This window comes from Pseudophryne corroboree, chromosome 12 (assembly GCF_028390025.1).
Source record: "Pseudophryne corroboree isolate aPseCor3 chromosome 12, aPseCor3.hap2, whole genome shotgun sequence".
Classification (NCBI taxonomy): domain Eukaryota; kingdom Metazoa; phylum Chordata; class Amphibia; order Anura; family Myobatrachidae; genus Pseudophryne; species Pseudophryne corroboree.
The window spans coordinates 57,467,784-57,489,120 of NC_086455.1; positions in this window are offsets into that span (position 1 = coordinate 57,467,784).

Consider the following 21,337-nt stretch of genomic DNA (forward strand, 5'->3'; position numbering starts at 1 on the left):
GAAACACAGCGTTTCAGGGGCGTGTGGCTGAAAACGCTACCGTTTCCGGAAAAAACGCAGGAGTGGCCGGAGAAACGGTGGGAGTGCCTGGGCGAACGCTGGGTGTGTTTGTGACGTCAAACAGGAACGACAAGCACTGAACTGATCGCACAGGCAGAGTAAGTCTGAAGCTACTCTGAAACTGCTAAGTAGTTAGTAATCGCAATATTGCGAATACATCGGTCGCAATTTTAAGAAGCTAAGATTCACTCCCAGTAGGCGGCGGCTTAGCGTGTGTAACTCTGCTAAATTCGCCTTGCGACCGATCAACTCGGAATGAGGGCCCATGTTGCAAATGCAATGCAAGGGGTGCAAGTACATATACTTTTTTGCAAGCAGAGTAAATACTGGCTGCTTTTGAATGTAGCCCACAGATGCTCGACAGCTTTATTTTTACACTGCAATTTGGATATCAGTTTGGACACACCCTCCCAAATCTAACTCTCTCTGCACATATTACATCTGTCCCACATGTAGTGTGACATGGTACAGCCAAGGTTACTAGCTTTTCCAGCTTTCCTTTTGTTTTACTCCCAATTCAGAATCATGCCCATTATATGGTTAGCAAGTATGGCTTACTTACTGTATCTTTACATTAAATAAGTGTGCACATATTCTCTATGTGTGGCTGTGGACTGTCAACATGACTGTGATAGTTAAATTAGAGAATTCTGAAACAAATACAGAAATTTGTGAGTTTCATTTTAAGGAAATGAATGTGCTATATAAAAGCTGGGGTGATCTTGGACCAGGTGGTCACTTGATAACTAATTCTTTGGCATCTTTCAAAGCAATGATTCCAAAACAGTGTGTTGGAAAACATTTGTGTCTCAAGACTATCAAGCTCACGGCTGGAATGGCCATCTTGTAATTCTGGCAAATGCAAGACGGGCCGATGGCGAGATGGGCATGTCCGTCCATGTGATTGCCTGGCCAAACAGCTCCGACTCCCGTTGCTCTGCTCGGCCAGCATGCTTAGCTGGGGCTTGCCCTGATGTCACCCTCTATGAGGCCATGCCCATTTCCTGTGCATAAGAGATGCCGGTGCTAAAGTATAGCCCCAGTCTTAAAAACGTATAGAAAGAGAGCACACTTGCAACAAAGTGAACTAAAAAGATCACATTTAATAAATGCACAGATTAAAACACCACAAATTTGGTAAGTATGTTCAATGTATAATGTGGGTATAAATAACAGTCCCGCTGATGGTAAAAATGTGGAATTAATTTGAAGTATTTCTCCAGCTGGCCAGCTTTAATATAACTCACCGATGGAAGTGTCTTAGATGGATGATTAGCAGGCTCAGTATGAAAAGAAGAAGCTCCAGAAAGTACCTCTCACCAGAGAAGGAACCTCACCACCATTGTTGTAATCCAAGCTCCAGAAGAATCTGGGGATTGACGTGTGTATTTAACTGTTGCAAGAACGTATTTCAGCACACACTCACGGGGCAGTAGGATCACCGGTGCTCCCGGATAACCACGGTTCAGGTGAAGGAGACACACACACTCACGGAGCTGTATATAAGAGCTGTGGGAGCCGTAACATCAGGGGGAACTTCGCTGTGATAGTAAATTCCTCAGTTAAGCATCCTGCAGATAACCCATAAGTCCTTAACACGTTTCTCTGCTACCATAAACAAGCAGTTTCATCAGAAGGTAATTCTAGATGTCCAGAGTATCCACAATTTATACAGAGATCCTCCAATAGAATTGTAGGTTTGGAAAAATGTTCAGGTGAAGTTAATTAAGAACATCTATGTGAGTTCACTTTGTTGTAACAATTTATAGATGTTTATGTTTATGTTACGGCTCCCACAGCTCTTATATACAGCTCTGTGAGTGTGTGTGCCTTCTTCGCCTGAACTGCGGTTATCTGGGAGCACCGGTGATCCTACTGTGCTGAAATACGTTATCACAACAGTTAAGTACACATGTCGATTCCCAGATTCATCTGGAGCTTGGATTACAACAATGGTGGTGAGGTTCCTTCTCTGGTGAGAGGTACTTTCTGGAGCTTTTTCTATTCATACTGAGCCTGCTAATCATCCATCTAAGGAACTTCCATCTGTGAGTTATATTAAAGCTGGCCAGCTGGAGAAATACTTCAAATTAATTCCAATTTTTACCATCAGCGGGACTGTTATTTATACCCACATTATACATTGAACATACTTACCAAAGTTGTTGTGTTTTAATCTGTGTATTTATTAAATGTAATATTTTTAGATCACTTTGTTGCAATTGCACTCTCTTTCTATAAGTTTTTAATTCATTTGTGTGATAAATTCAGATTATCATATGGGAGCAGCACTCTAATTAATTTAACACTGTAGGCAACTCTTGCTGATTTGCCAATATTTTGTTGATTGCGCCTGAGATTATATCCCTATATTCTTAGGGGTACCTCTAATTTCTAGCCCCAGTCTTCCCTTGTTGATCCTGTAGGATACCACAATATAAAAAGTGTTGGCAACTTCTACCCTAAAAAGATACTTCCTCTAAAAAAATTTTCATTTTCAGCTCTGTTCTCAGTCATTACAGTACATCAAAATTATAAAAATAATTGTAAAAAAAAAAAAAAAAGGATAAAAAGAGATCAGAGTAAAACAAAGTGTTGGGAACCGTAAAACGATATCTGGACTCAACTCATAAGTCTGTCGCTGTGTTTCTAATGTCTGGATTATTTTCCTCTATAACTGAAACACATTTTCCATCTTCTCTCATGCTTAGAATACAATTTTCGTTATGGCTTGTTGCATTAAATTACGCTATTAAAATGTTGGGCAATGTTATCTTGTTTCTTCTTTAATAAATATTTTCCACTGATTATATTTATCCTCCAACTCTTTATAGGAAAATAATATTGCAGCATATAAAGTTAAATTATAATTATGAGCTTATTGTTGCCAATGCACTGCCTTTTATCATTATCAGCAGGAAGTTTTTTAACTCATGTACGGAAAATTATTTTCTAGGTTCAATAATTATAATATTTAATTTGAAACTGCAGGTATTTGTAATCTTGCTGAATTGTGATAATTTTATTTTGCAATACTGTAGTGTGATTGATTGCCCTTTTGCTGTGTTGTATTGAAAAAGTGCATTCAATAAAGCATCACACTTTTTGAACTAGAGCCGACCACAGCTGGTATTGAGGAGTGAGTGACTATGTATGGTACACTATGTGAATTAATTGTTTTACGAGTTAATGAGATACTTATTGTTCTTCAAATTCATGTACATAATGTACATAATTGCAGCTGTTCCATGAGATCTATTTATCATGGGTAAAAAAGTATGACATCCATCGAAAAACTGATGTTTTTGCTGAAAATAGGGCTTCTGCCAGCTTGTGAAGCCTCCAAGTGGTGATAGCTTCCTCATACAAAGCATGAGGGAGCCTAGGTAAAAAGGACAGCCGTCCTCTTATTTCTGTACTGGGATGGTGATGGCAGAGGTGGTGGAATAAAATAAAGCATGTTTTGTTATATGTTCTTTTTTTGTTAGTTTCCAAAAAAAAATGCATGCGTGATCGTGAGCACAAACCAGGTCACGCATGCACATGGGGAACTGGGACTGGTCAGCAAAGTGGTAAGTCTTCTCTTACCGCCACCAGTCAATAATTCAGACCCAGTAAACTTTTATTTGTAAATTATGGTAACAGAAGATTTTCTATTGTTGCCTAAAATCTTTACTAATGCTGAAAATTCATAAATAGACCCCAATCACTATGGGCATAGAGGTCAGATATGTGGTTACTGTAGACTATTGAGCACCTCCAATCATTATTCCCGAGGTGAGGGATGCCACTGACAGAATGGGTTGACACAACAGGTGCTGCAGCCAGCAAATGTTGCTATATACACAATGGCATTTTCCAAAAAAATGGGTTTTCTGTGCAAGTTTTTATTTGAACCCCTTCCTTCTGAAAAAATGGCACTAGTTCTATCACAGAAGATAGCAATGACTTCTGTGCAGGCCCCATATGTACGGTGATTTATTCAGCAATATTGCACCAGCGCAATTTCTTTTTTACGAAACTGCAGTAAAACTATTAATAGTCTCAGCCTGATCAGACCTTGTTCTAGGATGCAAGGTGTATGTGGTGGGCCCAACTAATACATCCCTGTTGGAAATTATGGGGCATAGGTAATAGGGTCCGGGATGTCTGTTGAGCTCGGACAATGTTTAAAGTGGCAATCATTTACTAGGCATGGTTTTGTCTTGTAAATGATTGCTGCTATAAAAAAAAACCCTCAGAGATCGTCCAGAATCCCTCACCTCCTGCAAATTCGGATCCTATTACCTATGCCCCTATTTGTGTGCAGATGTTGATATTGCAGATCTATACAGCAACACACCAGAGGATGACTCAAACTTTGAGAGATACAGTAGGTACAGACGCTTGGGCGTTTTAATAGAGGAGGAGGTCCGTGTCCAACCTCCTCCATCCGAGCCCCCTCCTCTCTGACAGCAGCACTGTAGAGTCTGAGCCCCTCTAATGCGCATGTGCAGATCTTCAAGAATATGGTACTGCGGCCATTTTTCCAGTGATCTCTCTACTGTGTATGCGCAAAATCCTGAAAAATGGTCACTGCGCCATTTACCCAGAGTTTCTGCAGCACTGCTGCCATTGGCGTGGGACTCTGGAGGGGTAAGTATTCAAGAACTGGGTGCTGCGCCTGCCTCCCTGGACTCAGAGGCCTGTGTGCACCACACACACTTCACTCATTATAAATACACCAGTGTACAGACGTACTCACCGTTAGATGTACATTGGTTATGGAAAGCAGTTTGTAAAGAGTTGAATATCATACAGCTGACCAACTGGTGAGTGTATGTAGGTACCAGGTAGTGGTGCAGGAACACTGGAAAGCATTGTGGATTGCAGATAATCACATGTTCCCCTGGAGCTAATTGGAAGATGTGTGTCTTCCACTGTGATACTCTAAAACAGTCTCATACAGTCTCAAAATGTCTCCCACATATTGTGATATAGTGAGTAGTGATCTCAGTGGCCTTCTTGGGATAGGGCATAAAACCTACCTGGAGAACAGGAAGGCTGGATTCTGCAAAGTGCGTAACTGAGTGGAAAAAGTGCATTCACAAAAAGACTAAGTTTAATAAGAGCAATTCAAGGCCATGTAGATGGAATTGTGGGTAAAGCCAAGCAGATGGACAGGAGCTTTGAGGAAGCATTAATGTAAACAACTGTACCAAGCGAATCTCTGCATTTTTTCCTGTGTACAGTGTGCTATGGTGTGAAAAAAAAATGTGTGCCCTTCCTGGTTTGTTCTATAGTTGCATATGTGTCATTCTTAATTGTTTCAGATTTTCAAACAAAACTGAATATAAGGTAACAACAACCTGACAAAACACAAAATACAGTTTGTAAATGATAATTTTCATTTGAAAAATGAATTGCTCCCTAAACTTAATAACTTGTGCTACCTTTAACAACAACAAGGTAACCAAATGTTTCAGCTAACTGGTGATCAGCCTTTTATATCATTCTGATCCACTCTCTCATTGAGTATTAACTGCCCATTTAAGGTCCAGCAACAGCATTTCAACTGGATTCAAGTCGGGACATTGACTAGGCCACTCCAAAACATTAATTTTGAGTCATAGAGAGGTGCATTTGTTCTTGTGCTTTGGCTCATTGACTTCATAACACAATTGCACTTGAGCTTCAGATCACAGACTAATAACTGGACATTCTCCCTCAGAATGTTCTGGCAGGGAACATGCTTCCATCGATTATGACAAGTTGCACAGGTCCTAAAGCAGCAAAGCATGCCCACACCATCACACTAGCACCACCACGTATGACTGTCTTTATGATGTTCTTATTGTGGATTGCTGTGTTAGCTATTGTCTGCAGCTGCCAGGGGGGTTATCCTGCCATTCTGACTGATCAGTAGTGATCGGTTGCATGGCAAACACTGGTGGCGGGTGCAGGAAGGCAGAGGAATCTTCTGGTCCCTCAGAGCAGCAACGATGGGAATTTTCCCTTTCCTGCAGCTGCAAACACTATTTACTGTATCTGACTGGTCGCATTCTGTGCAACCCGGTCAGATAAAGCACTTGCTGGTATGGTTGCACTTGCCAGGCAAGTGGTTAATTAAATTACTGGAAAAGCAGCTAGAGAAGCTAAAGGAAGAGATGAAATTAAGTGATTCCACTAAGTCTGTTGGACTTCTGGATTAAGTTCTGTTTTTGAGTTGGCAGGACACGTGTTTTCAACATCATGACATTGGATAATTAAGATTTGGCGAACATGCTAGATCATAAGTTTAAGTAATTTGTTACATATTTCTTTCAAAATGACACAGATCTTAAGAGATGCAAATAGCTCCTTGTCAGCTAGAATGACACATGACACAATGATGTCTCCTACTTGTGCTTCTTCTGCTCCAACTGCTGCCATAAAAAAACAACTTTTCCAAGCAACCCACTGGTTGTGATGCTGATGATCACAGCACTCCAGAGTAAAACAAGAGTAGGACATCTGGTCAGGCTTTACTGCCCAGAATTATTGACTGCTCTTCTGCTGTGACTCAATCTGATACAATAAGCATCAGTAGGATGGTGGATTATTTTAATGAAACTGTACAAATTAGCATGTCACACAGTCCCCTTGTGCAAACTCACTTTGGTGTACTTAAACTGCTCACCCTCCAGTGTGTATTTGAAAAAGCTCTTTAGCACAGCCGGGAATCTTGTGCACAATCGACAAAGGAGCATGCTTCCAGAAAATGAGGAAAAACTCATGTTCATTAAAATGAATTGCAAATTCTATGAGGAAGGCATGTGCTGTCAATTTTGCAATATACAGAAACTGCTTCTGTAATGGTGGATTCCAGTAGGGATGAGATAATATTGTGAAATGATATTAGCAACAACAGTGAGGAGGGTGAAGGTGAGAATGATGATGAGTCTGACATGGTCTTAATGTGACCATGAATTAACAATGCTGTTAGCTGCAATAACCTATTGGTAGCTTGAGGTTTGGGGGCCCAAAGAAAACATGCACTTCAGCCACAAAAGTGTCAGTCCCCATGAATTAATTGCTTAGTTTGTTAAACTGTGCATGTCTTTTTTAATATACAACAAGGGTGTGTGGGAGGGCCCAAGGACAATGACATCTTGCACCAATTGTGGTCTAGATTCAGGAGAAAAAACATGGTTTCGTCCTCATGCTCAGACTCTCTGGTTCACCTCATAAATGTACTACAGGGGTGTTACATGATTAAGAAGGAGGGGCGGTAGTATGGCCAGCAGGTCAGCCTCCTAATATTTGGTAGTGTCGGCTGATTTGTTTTGCAGCCCTGCAGTGCAACTATTAATTTTCTTGGCTTCTCTTTGAACCCTTGTCCGGAATACTTGGCTTTTAACATTATGTTTGGTCACTTAAATTTTCTAAATTAATAATGAATCAATTGATCAAACAATCAATTTCAAATAATTAATCAATATTTTATCTGCCTGCTACTACACACTCCACCTCCATTTCCCTGTACTGCCTCTTCTTGATTAATGAAAACATTTTTTGTATTCTTTCTATGGGATCATATAGTTTAACTGCCATCCTGTCTGCCACAATGTGTCATAGATGTGCTATATTCTTTAAAAGTAACTGCAGTGTGTTTGTGCCGCTGCTCTGTCACTTCGTTTAGCCTGCCAGCCTTTGGACAATGTTGGCCAATGTTGCTAAGCAATATTGTGAGCTGTGAGGTGGTCAAAATTGACTGGAAATACTGGAAATTAATGTTTTTGAGGTTAATAAGGCTGTAGGAACCAAAAATAAGTCCAAATTACACGATTATAGCTGTTTTGAAAACCAAAACAAAATCTAAACCAAAACACTTGAGGGTGGTTTTGCCAAGACTGAAAAACAAAACCAACACACCGAGGGTGGGTAGGCACACATTTTCAATGTCTATATAATGTATAGAAGGATACCATTGGATGTGTTGAAATATGTCAGGGATTTCTACAGCCTTGATCACAGGTTTTCTGTTATAGGTTTGCTGAGTACTCCCTACTGCTCCTGTGACCCCTGGAGCAGTAAAGTGATGCTGGAAAGTGGTAGCTCACTTTACTGCACCAGAGGTCAGCAGGGAGCCCTAATGACGAGCACCGATCCCAGGGTAGGTGAGTATGATCAGTAGTGGAGGAGGGGAGAGTCGTGGCGAAGGGGCGGGTAGTCGCGATGGTGATGGTTAACCCGTTAGAGTAGAGTCCTTGGTGCTTGATTGATTTCACAGGATGATTTGAATCGAATAAAATCACACCAACACAAATTTGATGCCTTGATAAAGACACCAAGAGTATTGAAACGTGTTGGCAAGGAGGCTGGAGGCAGGAATCCTGATTCAAACCAGTTGGACTTTGAGCTTGCAGGGACGCCTGGTTTTTCCATACTAATGCTCATTTGTCTGCTAACTTCTAGTAGACCTCTTGGCTGGGTGAGAGTCTGGTACTACTACCTCTGTTGATGTTTTATTGTTTATATTAAAAACTGTACTATACTATTTTGGATCATTTTCTTTTTTTGACGACGGGGGTGTGACAAATCCAGTGTGGGATTTACCCTCTCAAAATCAAATGCTGTTTTGTCTACTTCATATGTAGACCCTTCTATATGGTAGGAGTCCACATCATCAGATGTTATTACTAAATACCTGCAGAGAAACTAAATGTATTGCCCTATGAGGTATAATCTTTGTTTTCTTTGAGGACCAATCTAGAAGACAGATATTCGTGTTGGGGTGGTTTTATTCGAATCAAGTCATCCTGTGAAATCAATCAAGCACCAAGGTAGTCTACATTGATGATTGTGTTTGTATTTATATTATTGAAGTGTTGGTGACGCTTCACATCAAATTGGTTCCATTGGCTGCTTTTGTGCGCATTGGTCAGGTTTTCACTCTCCTTTGCAACCTTTCAGAGTGGCATTGCAGGGACAGAGCTTTCTCGTAAGCTCTGTCCCTGCATGCGATAATTGATACATCCGTGCAATGTAATCAATTCTCGCAGTGCAGCTCGGGCTGATATTATCACAGCACATCAACATCCTCAGATGCGGATGGTAATAAATCAGCCCCTGTGTGTGAATTAAATTTAAGTTTTATGGTTAGATTAGTGTAAGTGAGTATTTTCAGCAGAGAGCTTTATTCTGGTGCATGCATCATTTTTGCTATCACGTTTATGTATTTTTTCTTTACTCTCACAAACTAATTCTCCAAATTGTCTTTGCTTTTTGCCATAACATTATTCACAGGCTTCAACTCTGAGCAGGGCCGGATTAAGCCCTTAGGGGGCCCAGGGCACACAAGACAGGGGGCCCACCCACCAGCAACCTTTGAAGCACACACGTGTATGTGTGTGTGTGTGTGTGTGTATACACACACACACACACATTACACAGGACTCATGTACCCCCATACACACAAATACATACACACAAAACACATACACGAATAGAACATACTGTATATACAGTATACACAGATAAAACAAATACACACATAGAACACAAACTGTGCGTACTCTTACACTAAAGCCTGCCCTGAGGAAAGGGGTGAGGATGCCGCAGCTAGGACATATTGCTGGGAGCCAGGGGCACAGTTCACCATTAGCCCCCCCCCCCCCCCCCCCCGGAAAAAATGACGTGATTCGCAGGTCGGTGGGGAGGGGGCGGAGCCAACATGACATGATTCTATAACAATTATCTTATATTACCTCCGTCCCCTCTGCTCCGACCCCCGAATCGCGGCATACCCCCGCACAAAGACCCCACGCTGCAGTGGGGAGAAGACTACCGGCTGATAGGGAGGGAGGTTTCCGCGCTGCCAATGGGTGTGTTATGTCCCGCTCGCGGCTGTGCGTGTGGCTCCCTCCCCCTCCTAATGGGCAGCTCGGATCAGGGATTGATACAGGCAGCAATCTCCAGCCTCCACTGCAGCCAGGAGAGCTACTGCTGGCGGCGGAGGCTGGAGACGGGACAGCAGCACCAGAGCGGGCCAGCGCAGCTTTGGCTGGGGGCCCCTTATGACAGGGGGGCCCGGGGTACTGACCCCCTGCCCCCCCCCCCCCCCCCCTTAATCCGGCTCTGACTCTGAGGGTCTCAATTAGAATTGTGAGAAAAGATTGGACCAGGACAACCCATGTTCCGATGATTATTGAATGCAATTTGTTTATGTTTTTGCATGTATCACAGAAATATTGGGAAGCTGCATTTAAAGTTTAAAAATTCGCTTACTATCTGAATTTGCCCTTAACTCGAAATCAGGCCATGGGGAGCAGAAAGAGATGGCAGCTCCATCTGATTTTATTGCTTATGGTATTGCGATGCAGTGATACAGTATGTTTTACACTTTTGCATATTTTTAACTTATTAGCTTGTAAATGTATTTATGCAAGATTTATAGTGATTTTTATTTTTGACTTCTTTTTTGTTATACCACCAAGGTTTTTTCTTTGAACCACCCTTGGACACAGCATAGAACTAATCTATGGATACAATTTTATCCAATACTCCTGGTATTACACCCTAGCAGTTTGTAGTCATCACGATCCCTCCATTTTAGTCCTTTATAATTAATTATGCACAAATTAATTTGCAAGGAATCCTTTGCTTCAGCTGGTGTTTTTAATTAAGACCTGTCAATTATTTCCATCACCCATTAATAGCAGTGTATATTATTTTCTGTTGTCTGAGAGACATTATCTAAATTACACATAAATTACATGCAGGCACCTTGGCATTCAGTAATTTTAATATTGCAGAATAACATCCATGGATCCATACGGTCACCTGGAAAGTGTCATGATGAAGTGAACAATATAAAGTCATAGAGGTAATTATTGCAGATGTGTGACTTGACAGGAGATGAATCATGCTTCTTGTCATATTATACATTGAGGTTATTCAGTAAAAGTGCTCAGAGGTACAAATCTTCAGTAATCTTAGGTAGCGGACCAGCAATTAGGAACTGTTTTAGCAATGAGAGCAAATGTTTGTTTTGATGCCAGGGTTTTAATACAGATTTTCACATTTGATAATTTTAGTACATAACAATAATTGTGGGTATACTCCAAATCGACTGATGTCACATATTGTAGACTTATCTAAAAAATTGTTGGGGAGTAAGGGGTCAGCTTTATTTAATTTTAAATTATGATATTAAACAAAGGTAAGTACTTTATAGCGGTGAAGACAGACCATCCCTACTGACATTATCATCATCTGCAAAACTCAATGCACCAAGCCTACTGCCATCTCATCATACTCCACTCAAAGGTAGCTAACTCCCATCCCAAAATACATAAGGCCCAGGGAGGTAGAGCAGACTGTCTGACAGGCAAGGGGAATTAAAATGTTCTGTAGACATACCTTAAAATACATCACCACTACAGTACCTTCAATATGCAATAAAACTGGTGGTATGCAAAAACCTACAAAATCCAACTACTGTATCTAACCCTGTCTAATCAGTGTTTACTTATCCATCTTTTGTGTTTACTCTTATCATTTGCATGATCTGTTGAAACTATGGAGTTCAAGTCTAAAGGCCCATATACACTTGCCGATAAAATGAGCGACGTCGCTCATTTTATTGGCAAATATGTATGCCGCCAGCGACAACCGATGCGCTGCCCCACGGGTCTGCAACAATCGTCGCTGTCAGCAGTGCATGCATGCAGGATCTGGACTGTCATCCAGGACTTGCATGCACGGCTGGCGGAGGCGTGACGTCACTGAGCGATATGAGCGGTCATATCGCTCATTGTGTACAGTCGGGAGGGGAAACATTAGACAACGTCGCTCATAGAGTGACATCGCCTAATGTGTACGGACCTTAAACATCAGTGTTTTTACATTATTTCCCTATGTCAAACAATCTTGTCTAAATGCCTCTACAAAATAAATAAAATTAAATCGATAAAATTGCAGTTCTACATATGACCAGTTGGTGATAAATATTAATGATATTTAAATTGTATATTCTACAAAAGGTATATATCAGGCCATATTATGCCAGGTTTTCTACACTCTCATTTCAAGTGCTGTGGATTATTTCTGTCAGGTCTAACATATAAAAACCCAACCATGGCCCTCATTCCGAGTCGTTCGCTCTGTATTTTTCATCGCATCGCAATGAAAATCCGCTTAGTACGCATGCGCAATATTCGCACTGCGACTGCGCCAAGTAATTTAACAATGAAGATAGTATTTTTACTCACGGCTTTTTCATCGCTCCGGCGATCGTAATGTGATTGACAGGAAATGGGTGTTACTGGGCGGAAACACGGCGTTTTATGGGCGTGTGGATGAAAACGCTACCGTTTCCGGAAAAAACGCAGGAGTGGCTGGAGAAACGGGGGAGTGTCTGAGCGAACGCTGGGTGTGTTTGTGACGTCAAACCAGGAACGACAAGCACTGAACTGATCGCACAGGCAGAGTAAGGTTGAAGTTACTCAGAAACTGCAAAGTAGTTTGTAATCGCAATATTGCGATTACATCGGTCGCAATTTTAAGAAGCTAAGATACACTCCCAGTAGGCGTAGGCTTAGCGTGTGTAACTCTGCTAAATTCGCCTTGCGACCGATCAACTCGGAATGAGGGCCCATAAGTGCAGACATACTGTAAATGATTGTGATAAAAAATGTGTAGTATTGCAGTGCAGTGATACGATATGTTTATTTAATGGAGTTGTTCACCTTCATATACTTTTAACATAATAGTTTGTACATGAGTTTATGAAATATTTAATGGTTATAGTAATTTATCTTTTTTGCTTCCTTATTTGTTTTACCACCAAGATCTGGCAGACAAGGTTTATTTGATACTGTTGGTCTGATTCAGAAGTGGAAGGAGATGCAGCTGTGTCCCATCTGTGACTTTATGCAATTGCTGCTACGAAGTCCTTCCCTGGGCACATCCATGTGTCTGAGTGGCTACTTTCAGTGTCCCTAGGTGATAAAATAACTTTTGATGCATCTTTAGATGCCACCATTGGTCGTACCATCAAAATTGCACCAGCCCATGGCAGGTGAAGTTTCTCCATCTGTGTATAATCACCTACAGGGGATGCCGTTAATTTCCCAACATTTGGGATCCTGTCGTTTGAAATACCGTCACCGGAAACCGACAACAGTCAAAATTCTGGTGATTGAAATCCTGACCGCCACCCGGTATTCCCACTAGGTTGGTGGTCCACGCCACCACCCAAGGGGGAATATAATAGTGTGGTGAGCTAAGGTCGCCACCGAGACTGAAGTGTGGTGAGTGCAGCAAGCCCATGAATGGACACGCTATGCTAAATGTCGGGATTTTGACTGTTGGGATTCTGGCATCGGTAGTTCGACCGCCAGTATCCTGACTGTCAGGAAATCCTACTGAATCCACCGACAGTATGTAGTGGCTGAGCATCTGTGCACGCAACCACTTTCAACAACACACCCATGACACTCAATAACTAACTAGACATAACTAGAGATGTGCACAAACCCCCGTGTTTTGGTTTTGGTTGTAATTCATCATCATGTTTGGTCTTGGCTTTAAAAAACCACTCTCAAGTGTTTTGGTTTAAATTTGATTTTAGGATTGGTTAAAAATTGGAAAAAAAAATAGATAATAATTGATAAAAATTTAATAAAATCAATAAAAAACAGTTACTATCATATAGTTTTTGCAATCCACATGTCCGAAATTTGGATTTAAAATTTGAATTCCAAACCGTGGGAAGATCCGAACAGGTACTCAGTTCAGATTGGATCTCCTCAGCAGATCTGGACCAGGTTTTGGTTTGGGTACAGATACACAAAATTTGGGTAGATTCAGATTTCAGGAGGATTGCACATCTCTACTCATAGCACGCCCATAAGAGGGATCATCTAGTTGCATGCTCCAAGCCACCTCCCAGAAAAGCCCATCACTTTTTCAAGACATTTCTAATACCATGCATCTCATTCACAACAGCGTACACCCATATGACTTTTTAGTGCTTTCTATGTGTGCACATCAGTAAAAAAATTAACTTAACTAAGTGACCATCAGTACTGCATGCCACTCAGGACCAGTATGTTTATTTAATGGAGTTGTGACCCTTCATATATTTTTTACTTATTATTTAATAGTTCTAGTGATTTTTATTTTTGACTTCCTTTTTCTGTTTTTCTGCCAAGGTCTATCAGACAAGGCTTTTCTTCGGGCCACCCTTGGACACAGCAAAGATTTGATCTGTTGGCAAATTTTTATTCAGTATACCTGATATTAAACCATTGCAGTTTGTACTAATCACAGTCTATTATATTTAACTGGGGTATGGATCGTTGGATCTACACAATTTAGATAGACAGTCATTAGGTCAACCACTTTTGGTCAAAATGCATTAGGTTGACAGGGTCACTAGGTCGCCATGGTCATTAGGTCGACATGTGCTTGGTTGACATGTCAAAAGGTCGACATGAGGGTTTGTTTGTTTTTGTGTCGTTTTCTTCGGAAAGTGATGGGGAACCCCAGTTAGTGCACCGTGTCCCCTCACATGGCCCGCTTCACTCACCATGCTTCGGGCTATGTGCCTCGCTGCGCTCGGCACAGGTTACCGTTCCCAGTTTTGGTCCATGTGGAATGGATCAGAAAGTATGAAAAAGTTCAAAAATAAAAAAAAATGTGAAGAACTCATATCAACCTTTTGAACTGTCGACCTAGTACATGTTGACCTAATGGCCATGTCGGCCTAGTGACCCTGTCGACCTAATGCATGTCAACCAATAATGGTTGACCTAATGACTGTCGACAAAAGTGGTGTTGACGTAATGACCGTATCCCACACAGCTGAATAGCATAAATAGTCATCATTTGCATTAGTAGATCTTTTTAATTAAGACCTGTTGAGATGCAAACGCTTGTAAAAAATAAGTACATTCTTGAAAAACACTTCAAGAGTCCCCTCACTGACAGCATGGACCACTTTAACAGTCTATTGACTCACAAACTCAAGTCTGCTTTCGCTCTTACAATTCGGGATGTCTTCCGCAAAGTGCCAGCACCCCTGTATTTTCACATCACCTCTGTAATTTTACAGAATACAAGATAAGGCTAGTGTACATTTATTTTCACTGCACCCCTGTATTTTACAGCATACAGGGCCAGTGTACTTTTATTTTTACCAGTTGTGATGCCTAGGCCTGACGTTCACAACACAGTATGGGAAGAGGAGGCTCCTAACACCATTTGCACATCCTTTGCAAGTGCTGGGAGGAGCACCTCCAGTCCAGTTGCTGATACTGAGTTTGAGGATGTCAAATGAGGAGGATATTGGTGTAGCTGGTGCTGCGGAGGAAGTTGACGATGAGGATTCTGATGGTGATGTGGTTTGTTTGAATAAGGCACTAGTGGAGACAGTTGTCCATGGGATGAAAAAGCCCATTGTCATGTCTGGGCAAAATATAAAAAAAGCCACCACTTCAGTGTGGAAATCCGTACAACAGGTGTTAAGCCATCTGTTACCTTTGTCAATCCATAACAAGTAGGGGTAAGGATGTTAACCACCTAGGAACATCCTCCCTTATACGTCACCTGCAGTGCATTGATCATAAGTCATTGTCAAGTTCAGAAACTTTGGGTAATTGAGTAAGCAGTCCACTGACATCTAAATGATGTGGTTTGTTTGAATATTATTTTTCTGTGAGGATGAGGATGTAAACACTGAAGTGGTGGTTGGGAATCTGAGGATGAGGAAGACATCTTGCCACTGTAGAGCCAGTTTTTGCAAGGAGAGATGAATTGCTTCTTTTTTGGTGGGGGCCCAAACAAAGCAATCATTTCAGCCACAGTCATGTGGCAGACCCTGTCGCTGAAATTATTGTTTTTTTTAAAGTGTATATGTCCTATTTATATAACATAAGAGTGGGTGGGAGGGCCAAAGGACAATTCCATCTTGCACGTCTTTGTCTGCCACATCATTCCAGGGGTGCTGCCCTATATGGGGTGCTGCCCCTCTGCCCTATCAGTCCAGCAATGCTGTATCACTGCCATTTAAGTCCAGGTGTGCTGTTGCCTATATGCTGTTCTGTGTAATTCTCCAGTGGTGCTGCCTATGCTGTATACATCCAGGGGTGCTGCCATATAATTCCAGGGGTGCTGCTGTACTTGATCCTAGGTTTAAATGAAAGCCTAGAGCAGATATTAAACAAGCTTCAACATCACAAAAAGAACATAGCCTCAAAGGTGGAAATGTAAATTGCTATTTTGATTAAGTATTTTTTAATAAAGTGGGGAGAGACCACATTTGTGGCCAAAGTCAGTTTGTCTCAGAAGAGACAGAATCATAATCCAGCGCAACTGTCAGAGAGATAAAAGACAGATTCTCTGCCGGAGCATTAGAGAGAGGTTCAACTCAATTATTTAATGTTAGGGACTCACTCAAATGAATTGTTCCAATTAGTCAACCTTAATTTTGATTTATTATTGATGTTCCACATTTTGGGATTATTTATTTAGAAGATGCTCATTTTTTGTACCAGGTTCTTTTCCTAAAGACTGCGTAGGGTTATCGCAAGACCTCACGGTGTTATAAGAACAGAGTTTCAGTGATCTTGCATTGCATCAACTTTCCATTGCACTGCAGCACTAGATGGGCCAGGAGCTCATGTGAGGCACAAACAGTTACTGAATAAGGCCCAGTATGGAGTCTCATGGTGGCTTATAGCCACGAAGATGTCTGGCTTGCCAGGCTGAGGCATACACAGAGGTTAGCATTCCTTCCTCCAACAGTCCTACATAGAGTATGAAATTATTTTCGACTGTAGAGTGGTAAGCTCCACTAGGACAGGGGCTCAATAACAAAAAATTAACTGCACATTCGTAATAAACGGTAAAAGGTTAAAAAAGGAGAATATAGGTCCATTTAAAGATGAATTAGGAGAATTGATAAATGATGAAATAAAAGCGGAAATACTGAACAAATTCTTTTCATCAGTATTCACCAGTGAAGAACTGATGGTGGGAGTAGAGCATAACAATTGTGACAGTAATGAATCATGGTTAGATACTTGTTTAAGCGAAGAAGTAGTCCGGGAGAGACTAAGCAAAATTAAGATTAATAAATCACCTGGTCCTGATGGACTTCACCTGAAGGTTCTTATGGAGCTTAGTTCACAAGTAGCTCGACCCCTATACTTGATTTTCAATAGTTCAATTAGATCAGGCATGGTACCGAAGGATTGGCGTATAGCTGAGGTAGTGCCATTATTTAAAACGGGATCCAAAATCTTCCAGGAAACTACAGACCAGTTAGTTTAACATCTATAGTGGGGAAAATATTGGAAGGAATTCTAAGGGACATCATACAGGAGTATCTTAAGTCCGCTAGGATTATTAGCAAGAACCAGCATGGGTTTGTGAGGGACAGGTCATGTCAGACTAACATAATTAGCTTCTACAAGGAAGTGAGCAATAATCTTGATCAAGGAAAAGCAGTGGATGTGGTCTTCCTAGATTTTGCAAAAGCCTTCGAAACAGTCCCTCACAGGAGACTGATGATCAAATTAAAGGATATTGGCCTAGGAAAAACTATTTGCACATGGATAAGCAGCTGGTTGGATAGCAGGGTACAGCGAGTAGTGGTCAACGGGAAGTCCTCAACCTGGTCCCCAGTAGTCAGCGGAATACCTCAAGGGTCCGTACTCGGAACACTACTGTTCAACATATTTATCAATGACCTAGAAATAGGCCTGGAAAGCACAGTGTCAATCTTTGCAGATGATACTAAACTGTGTAAGGTAATTAATTCAGAATTGGATGTGGAGTCCTTGCAGAATGATCTATCTAAACTTGAACTGTGGGCGTCTAAATGGAAAATGAGGTTCAATACAGACAAATGCAAGGTTATGCATTTTGGGACTAAAAACAAACTTGCATCCTACATATTAAATGGGGAACGCCTAGGGGAAACAGAGTTGGAAAAAGATTTGGGGGTATTCATTGATAATAGGCTTAATAACCGTAAACAATGTCAAAACGCAGTAAAGAAGGCAAGTAAGGTGCTAGCGTGCATAAAAAGGGGAATTGAGACAAGGGACTGTAATTATGCCGCTGTATAAGGCATTGGTACGTCCGCACCTGGAATATTGTGTTCAGTTTAGGGCACCATTGTATAAAAAAGACATCAGTGAACTCAAAAGTGTTCAAAGGCGAGCTACTAAATTGATTAAAGGCCTAGAAGGACTGGACTATAAGGAAAGACTTACTAGAAAAGAGGCGCCTAAGAGGAGATATTATTAATATCTTCAAATATGTAAAGGGACATCACAAAGAGTTATCAGAGGAATTATTTATTAAAAGAACACAGTTTAGGACACGTGGGCACTCGCTGCGACTGGAGGAGAGAATGTTCCGAACGCAACGGAGGAAAGGGTTCTTCACTGTTAGGGCAATCAGGATGTGGAATTCCCTGCCAGGGAAGGTGGTAATGGCGGACTCTGTAATTGGATTTAAAAAAGGAATGGATACATTTCTGAATGAAAAAGCTATCCAAGGTTATAAAACTTAAAATGTCAACATGGTTAATCTGGGGGTAACATGAGTTATAGTAGCTAACTAGTCATAAAACATTATTTAGCAAGTGTGTAGAATCATCACAACTTAAAACAGGTTGAACACGATGGGCAATTTTCCTCTATTCAACCTCAAATACTATGTTACTATGTATGTTACAGTCCTGCTTAGTACTGTACTGAACCCACCCAAACTCAACTTTCCCCAGGGGCTGCTGTGGAGGCTCAGGAGGGGCTGCTAAAACATCTAAGGGGCTGCTTTATTTAAAAATTAAATATGAAAAAAATAAACAAGACAAACACGTATGCTCACATGCGTGCAACTGGGACACACAGGTATACTCACATGCAAGACATGTCCAGTGTACATTGATTTTCACTGCACCCCAGAATTTTTACAGCATACAAGACATGTCCAGTGTACATTTATTTTCACTGCACCCCAGAATTTTTACAGCATACAAGACAGGGCCAGTGTACTTTTATTTTAACAACAGCACCCCTGTATTTTTACAGCATACAAGACAGGGCCAGTGTACATTGATTTTCACAGCACCCCAGAATTTTTACAGCATACAAGACAGGACCAGTTTACAATGATTTTCACTGCACCCCAGAATTTTTACAATATAGAACACAGGGACAGTGTGCTTTTATTTTAACAACAGACCCCCTGTATTTTTACAGCATACAAGACAGGGCCAGTGTACTTTTATTTTAACAGAAGCACTTCTTAATTTTTACAGCATACTGTATAAGACAGGGCCAGTGTATATTGATTTTCACAGCACCCCAGAATTTTTACAGTATACAAGACAGGTCCAGTGTACATTGATTTTCACTGCACCCCAGAATTTTTACAGCATACAAGACAGGGCCAGTGTACAATGATTTTCACTGCACCCCAGAATTTTTACAGCATACAAGACAGGGCCAGTGTACATTTATTTTCACTGCACCCCATATTTTTCACAGCATACAAGACAGGGCAAGTGTACATTTATTTTCACTGCACCCCAGAATCTTTACAGCATACAAGACAGGGCCAGTGTACATTTATTTTCACTGCTCCCCGGATTTTTTAGAACATACAAGACAGTGCCAGTGTACATTTACTTTCACAGCACCCCAGATATTTTACAGCCAGCACCGCTGTATTTTCACTGCTTACAGGAGGACAGTGCCCCTGTCCCCTGTACAACACAGTGACAGCCAGGTCAGCAACACCCATGTGCAGCTGCAGCACCCCTAACAGCACATGAAACACGAGTGACAGCCAGGGTAGCACCTTTAACAGCACAGGTACACCATTGTGACAGGAACAGCACCCCAACAGAGCACACACTGACCCCACCTAACGCCACCACCACAGAGAGACAGAGGTCTGTCTCCCTTACTCTCCAAGTTCAGAGTGAAAATGGCGGCGACGCGCGGCTGTTTATATGCAATACAAAATCCGCAAGAATCCGACAGCGGGATGATGACGTCATGCCTCGTTCTGGTTTCCGAGTCTGGCGGGAAGTCCCGAGCCGGACTCGGATTCTGGCTCGGAAAGGGATGTTCGGGAGGGGTTTGGTTCTCGGAGAACTGAACCCGCTCATCTCAGCTTTAATAGATGTTATGTTTAGAGAAATCATAAGAGAATGGTATTGAGACAGATTTCTGAGGACATAACTCCTATCCAAAGCTATTTCTCTAAGCCTGCATCCTTCAACATTCATCTTGCTGTCACCACTAGTGTATGGTTCACTCGTTGACTTACACTTTTTGCTCAGGAGTATGGGGGTCATTCCGAGTTGATCGCTCGTTAAAAGTTTTTAGCAGTTGTGCAAACGCTAAGCCGCCGCCCTCTGGGAGTGTATTTTAGCTTAGCAGAAGTGCAAACGAAAGGATCGCAGAGCGGCTAGAAAAAAATAATTGTGCAGTTTTAGAGTAGCTCCAGACCTACTCAGCGCTTGCGATCACTTCAGACTGTTCAGTTCCAGATTTGACATCACAAATACGCCCTGCGTTTGCCCAGCCACGCCTGCGTTTTTCCTGGCACGCCTGCGTTTTTTCGAGCACTCCCTGAAAACGGTCAGTTGACACTTAAAATGCCCACTTCATGTCAATCACTCTGCGGCGGCCATTGCGACTGAAAAGCTTCGCTAGACCTTGTGTAAAAATACATTGGCTGTTGTGAAAGTACGTCACGTGTGTGCATTGCGGTGCATGCACATGCGCAGAAGTGCCGCTTTTTCAGTTAATCGCTGCGCTGCGAACATTTTTATCTAGCTATCAACTTGGAATGATCCCCTGTAGGTGAAGGTCAATTGATGTTCTATTCCATATTTTCTTAAGAAGAATTCATCCTCTCTATTTAAGTCATGAGTCTTCAGCCCTCCAGCTGCGGTGGAACTACACATCCCAGCATGCCCTGCCTCAGTTTTATCATGCCTTAATAGCAAAAACTGTGGCAGTGCATGCTGGGATGTGTAGTTCATAGTAGCTGAAGTGCCGCTGTTTAAAGACCCATGATTTAAGTATTGTTGACCATTGACAGATATTAGCCTGTGACTGGTTTGATGTTCTACAAGTCTTTGCCATGTGACAGCATAGCAGGGCGCGTAAAAACACACACTCACACTATGCCAAAGACTTGAATGGGAGCCAGTGCACACATGCGCTCTAGTGATGAGCACCGGAAATTTTTCGGGTTTTGTGTTTTGGTTTTGGGTTCGGTTCCG